Genomic DNA, 7,085 nt, shown 5'->3' on the forward strand with positions numbered 1-7,085 from the left:
CTATTAATTGGCCCCTGCTTCTTTTCTCTCTTGCCCAAATTGTTTGCTGTATGGTGTTGATGACTGCTTATTGCTTCTTCTTAGCTTCCTCAGTACTTCTGCTTCTTCACTGCCTGGAGATCTCTTAAGAACCCTGGGTTGGCTACAATAACGTATTTAAAAGGCTGTTGATAACATGATTTGCCCCTTATGGCTTGTTGACAGATCGATTTGTATATTGTCAAAAGGATTTTCCCCACTCCTGTCAAAGTGCATTATCCTTCCTCATTCTCAGATTCATGCATTTGCTGCCTTCCATGTCTGTGCTATAACGAGAAGTGCGTTAGGAGGAAAGGTACCAACTGAGTCCTAAATTAAAGGGTAAAGTGGGTCAAAATTTTTGCCTTGGTCCTTTTCCAACAACATGATAGATCTGTCTTGTATACATAAGCAGGTAGAACTAACAGGAGAGTGTACTGAGAATCAGCTGTATGTATCTTTGTGTAGTTTTGCATAACTGTTCTTTTCTACCACAAGGGATTTTTCTTACTCCATACTTTCCCAGTCTTCCCCATACAGAAGACTGGTGGTCCAAGCCTGGAAGACTACCCTGTATCTTATATACCACCACCCTGTAGAATCACTGTGTGGACCATGGGATGCAGCTGGATCTACCCAGAAGTGCTGCTTGTCATCCCAACAACTAAAATTTGTGCTGTCATGATCATGGAAATTTTCACCAGTACAGCTGTGGCTGTAATCATGGATGTCTGGTGCCCCAGCAGCCAGGGACTGCATCGCTCCAGGGATGTACCATGGTGTATCCACATCATCACAGATGAATCAACATTCAAGAGGTGCCAAGGCTGCCCTTTTTATTGATTAGCTCAGTTCCAATCAGCAGTTTCCATGGTTAACCGGCACCCTGCAGTTTGGCTGGTTTTTCCTTTATTACCTCCACCTGCTTTCACCCAGGTTCTTAGGCCTGATTCCCCTGCTGAAGTCCTTCACCTGGGCTTGGTAGCTGCAATCTCTGGCCATCTCATCTTCTAGAAGGGTTCATACCAGCAGTAGCCAGGTCTGTTGGCCAGGAATGCCTCCTTCTTGGTCCAGGGAAGTATTGTGTTTCTACCTACCATAGAGGGCTCAGGCCAGGCTTGCTGTTTTCCTTCTGTGCTCCTAGCTGGTCCCAGCCAGGTGCTACTCCCACACACACACCTCTTTCAGCTGGGCCCTTTCTATCCGCCTTCTCCTGGCCCCACCTAGTTCCTGCTTCCCTGTGCCTACTTCTGAGTATGTCTTTTCTCCCAAGGAGACCTTTGCCCCCCAAAAAGGTCTTTTCTCTGTCATAGACTGGTGCTGCTGATCCTTCCTCCTATCTGCTCCTGCCGTGCCCTTACCAACACCCAGGACACCTCCTGCCCTGTTACAGAGCTGCTGGCATGCTTAGGGTCATGCCCATGTTCCACCAATTCTCCCCCAGTGCTGGTGTACCCAGGGATAAGACCTGATGTTTCTTGTTAAAAGTTAGGTTCTCCTCCTACCTACCATTTCATGGTATCTCATAGGGAGATGTTGAATATGGGAAGACATCACTGACCTTATGTTACAACACTATCTTGGTCTTCTTGTGAATATATGTTCTGATTTTAAATTAATCCATATTCTAAAATCTTTGTTAAGCCAAGACAGATTTAACTACATGAAACCATAGAACTTTCTAATGATAAAAGCAACTTGACAATCATGCCAATCATGTGGCAGGTGACTGGCTTCTCCCTCAGAAAGTGGTCTTCCTGCAGAAGCCGGACAGCCATCTCTCAGGGATGCCCTAGGTTTATATTTCCTGCAGTGATCAAGGGAATGGCCCAGAAGCCCATGAGGTCCCTTCCAGCTCTCTTGCTTTGGGCCTAACTTTGTTTCTGCTCCCATGGTACCTTTTTCCATGGTGGGAGCAGTCCTCTATTGCAGAATGCATTCCTCTAATGATAGGAACAGCATTTATGTAAGACCAGCATATTTCAAAAAAAGATTTAAAGCACCACATTTCAGAGGAAAGTGCTGTGCAGCTGCGGTCCACCTCTGCAACGAGTGAAAAGAGGTGCAAACAAAAGCAAGGTTTAGGATCTAAGCCTATTATTCAAAATTCTCATCCCCTTTTTAACTGGTGCATATTTTGAGGTCTACTGGCAACCTATTTAAAAAGTACCAATAATAACCATATCGCATAATCGTATACAAAACAGAATCCTGATCAACATCAGAAAGACAACAGAAAGGTATAAATTGGGACAATCTAACTAAAAGCTTTTGTGAATAAAACATTTTAACCTGTTGGGAGAAGGAAAACAGGCTTCCTTATTCCAAAGAGTGGGAACTGTGTAAATAAAGGACCATGCCCCTCATGATCACTTATCCAACTAAAGCTACAGCTACTGACTGCTAAATATTTAGGTATATCACCTTACAGAAGTGTTGCATTTGGTTCGTCCCTCCTCCATTTTATTCTCTCAGCAGACTGGGGCAAGATAATTTAGGTACCTTTGCACATCACAAAATTATTTTCTGCCCTTAGTGACATCAAAGCAGCCATTATTGTGTTATGCACCTTAGCTACAATGTATTTGTTGACTGGCACTGTTATTGGGTCATATATGGAATATTAAGGCTATGAAGTGAAAGTACTTAGCCAATAAGGATAAACAAAAGAGGTCATACACTGATTATTCCTCTGCTTTAAAAGCAATCACTATACAGAGATTACAACTACCACTATCATAGTAAAGAGATTACTGCTATCTTGTTAACTTGGATCATGTTACAACATTAGATTTTTCTCCCCAGGGTTCTCCTTTAACTGTTACTCTCCTAATGGATTGCTCGAACTGAAGGGCACAGTATGTTGAAATAAGTGATAATCTTCTTACAAACACATTGATTACCTGTTTACTGCATTTTGCAAGGGTATATCAAGAGCTCACAATTCTAATGAAATGATTAGAATGAGATCTCATGAAATGGAAGAGGTCTTTGTTTACTTAAATACATGCTCTCCAAACAGTTATAACCTGGAAAAAATGTAAAAATAAGTATCTCCTTTTAATCCCAACCTTCCATCAAGGAGCTTGGGGGGTGATGTACATGTTAGCCTCACATCCACTGTTCAAGGTAGGTTCAGTCGAGAGAGATGGAATGGTGTCCTAGTGCGTTTTATGCCTAGTCTTAATCCAGTGCTCTGACCCCAACACCACACTTGCACTCCATATACAAATCATAAGCAATGTTGGTAGTTAGAGAAAAACACTAGACGGCACACATCCAACTCCACCGAAAATAACTGGAGATTTTCTTACTGAGTTCGGAGGGATAGAATGCATTCCATCACCTTAGTGCACCCACTCAACCCCTGCTAGATCAGATCTTACACAGGGTTATCTAGCTATTCAGTTTTTAATCAGCCCTTCTCCCATAGCATTCAGGACAGTGTCTTTGGTTCTCCACTCCTCCATTTTCTGCTCACAGCAGATTAGCACAAGATCACCTAGTAAGCTTCATGGCAGAGATGCTATTTAAACGTGTATCTCCTGCATCCTAGTCGGACACTCTAAACCACTACACAACACTGGCTTTGAGAGAACCAGGCCAGATCCAGGTTTGCGTCATGTGCGTGTCGCTGCCATTACTGATTTGCAGGCACCATGAATATCACTGATCAGATTAGTTTAGAGTATGTTGACCATGTGATTGGCAAGAAGCTACCTTCCATAGTTCCTCTACAGTGAAATCATATTCAAAAGAATTCTGTATCAGAATATACCTGTGTCATAGAACATAAGAACATAAGAAAGGCCCTGCTGGATCAGACCAAGGTCCACCAAGTCCAGCAGTCTGTTCACACAGTGGCAAACCAGGTGCCTCTAGGAAGCCACAAACAACTGTGTTCCACAGCACCTAAGATAATAGGCATGCTCCTCTGATACTAGAGAGAATAGGTATGCATCATGACTAGCATCCATTTTAACTAATAGCCATGAATACCTCTTTCCTCCATGAATATGTCTACTCCCCTCTTAAAGCCTTCCAGGTTGGCAGCCAGCACCACATCCTGGGGCAGGGAGTTCCACAATTTAACTATGCGTTGTGTAAAAAAAATACTTCCTTTTATCTGTTTTGAATCTCTCACCCTCCAGCTTCAGCTGGAGGTGTCCATGCAAGCAACACCAAACAGATGTGCCCATGATATCAAACCTTAACCTAGCTAAAACATATTTTTGCCTACTTGGAATATAATTCACTAAAACCCATAATTATAGTGCTATTGCTCTGTCTCTCAGTTCCATTTGTCCACTTAGTCCACAGTCCATTGGCTGTCCTAAAGACTAGTGCATTTGTATGTAATCAGGGAGACAAAGCCATCATCTTTGTACCGTTTGTGAGCTTCCAGAGGGATCTTATAGTCTGCTGTTGAAAGCTGAATGAAGGACAAGGTAGACCTTTGTTCTGAACAAGCTCAGCAAATACGCAAGGCAGTTTCTTTTACATATTATGGAAAAGAATCATGACTGCCAAGAGCTTTGCACTACCTATTTACATTATATTGCAGATCGTTTTATCTCACTGAAGTATGACCTATTCCGTAACAAAATGTATTAAGAATGAATGAAACTATTTGTATCTTTTCTTCTTGTAATAAAACAAATGCATGCATTGAGAAAACACTGTAAAATAAGCAGTTCCAAGACTATCACTGGCCAGGAGCAATAAATGGGGTGCTGTTTGCCAAACAGCATGGTATTGCTCAGGCGCCAGTAACTATTTATGCAAAAAATGTGTAATCACTATAATTTAAATGTGTTGTTTTTATGGGCAGGATGGTTTCTTAAGAGATTGACAATAACGGTATTGGCAAGAGGACATCAAGTTCTCAAACTAGCATTCAAAATGGTGGGCCTATGGATGGGCCATGAATGGCTGCCAGAATATCCCAAAGGCTTCCTTCTCCAAGCCAGCTTTCATATCAGAAAGGATGCCAGAGCACTCAATTTATAAATAATGTTTTTTTAAAAAAAATGAACACAGTGCTTCTCTGCAATTTTGGCCCTGAACTACAATGATTCATATGAGTTTTCTCCACCATAACATCACCACTACACCAGCATGGTTTGGAGTGGTGGAGTCTGATCTGGAGAACCGGGTTTGATTCCCCACTCCTCCACATGAGCGGCAGACGCTAATCTGGTGAACTGGATTTGTTTCCCCGCTCCTACACACAAAGCCAGCTGGGTGACCTTGGGCAAGTTACAGCTCTGTTAGAGCTTTCTCAGCCCCACCTACCTCATATGGTGTCTGTTGTGGGGAGGGGAAGGGAAGGTGATCGTAAGTCGGTTTGATTCTTCCTTAAGTGGTAGAGAAAGTCGGCATATAAAAACCAACTCTTCTTCATCTTTTGTATTCACATCATAGCAAGAGAAACATGGAGGTTGATCGTGTCCCACCTGTTTGGCAGGGGGAAAGGGAGATGTTGTCATCACGTATCTACTAACAATCATTTGGATGAGGTATTTGTGAAAGCTCTTCATGATGTGAACACAGCACGTCTCTTAAGCAGTTCACTCCACAAGCAGGTAGTGCTGAAGTTACTGACATGGAGCATGTGGGATGCCATCAGGGTTCATGGTGCACACTTGTCAACCACAAGTCTCTTTGTTCCATTGCACTTCAGAGACACCTACACATATACATCACACTATCATTGCACTATAGCAATCATTCACAGCTAAATTGTCTTGTTCACATGGGACAATCCAGTTGTGAATGATCGCTACAGCCCAATAGTAATGCAATATCCAGTGATGTTTAGCTGCAGTCTTAGAACAACATAGCCAGGGTTCTGACTATATAAGAGAGCATTATAGCTGCATACAATTACACACACATAGGTTCTGTTCTGAAGTTCAAATGAATGTATGGAGGTTGGGCAGTGTCAGAGTGCATGATCCCCTCCCACTCCTCACATGCATTCATCATGGTTGTCTTCTCAAGAGGCTGAACTTGAAGCACATGAAGCAATTGTATTTTTCCATGAAGCCACTCTGAGTTTTCTTGTAGAAGGAAGATGCGAGGGTGTGCAAACATAAGAGAGCTGCTTGACAGAGATACTGTAGATGGCAGTTCAGAGGCAGCATGGTGTAATAGTTCTGGACTAGGATCTGAGAGACCCAGGTTCAAATCCCTAAGGGATTGAGATTGGGTGACCTTTGACCAGTCACTCTCTCTTAGTCTAACCTACCTCACAGGATTGTTGCTGTAAGGATAACAAGGGAGGAAATTATGTTTTAAGCTTCTTTGGGCAGAAAAGCAGAAGTATAAATACACAAGGCTGTCTGCCTTTGGAAAACCCAACATGTTACCTTGCAACTGTGACTGCTGAGTGTAGACAGGAATCATGTCTGTTTTCCTCACAAGTAACCAAAGAAACACACAAATATATACATTTCTATAAGCATCCCGGTATATGCATGGGTCAGGATTCCAAGGCACCTATACTTCCAAGAATTGGACTGGATCCAACCAGCTATGCCTTTGATGAAAAGAGGGGAGGGATACGCTTTGACCACTAAAGAGGATATGCTGGGGGTCGCGGGACCTGCATGGACAAAAGCTGTGTGGGATGGCTGTAGTGAGAAGGAGAATTGCGCAAGAGTGATTGAACAAGCTGTCTGAATCCAACCCATTGTGTTGGTTACATAAATGAGTAGCTGTCCCTGGAGCTGGCTGTGACAGGAATCAGCCCAGATTTCTAAACTGCAAATCTGATGTACTCCTAGCTATATTTAGAATGACAGTGCCAGTAAATAAGAGATAAGAGTTGATTAGAGTAGACAGGAGCCTCATTAAATCTGGGGCAGTTGAATAATTTGGGAGAAGTCAATATAAAAGTTTAACACAGGACTTTCTGTGTTACGTTACTGCTACAATTTAGTCATATAGCATGATATTTCCTCTCCTGGTTTTTATTTTCATTCTCTTCATTCATTTAATCACTAAGGGCTTTTCACAAGCTAGCCATTTACTACAGAACATAAGCAAATTTAACTAGCCACTTA

Source organism: Euleptes europaea, chromosome 11 (genome assembly GCF_029931775.1).
Source record: "Euleptes europaea isolate rEulEur1 chromosome 11, rEulEur1.hap1, whole genome shotgun sequence".
NCBI lineage: Eukaryota > Metazoa > Chordata > Lepidosauria > Squamata > Sphaerodactylidae > Euleptes > Euleptes europaea.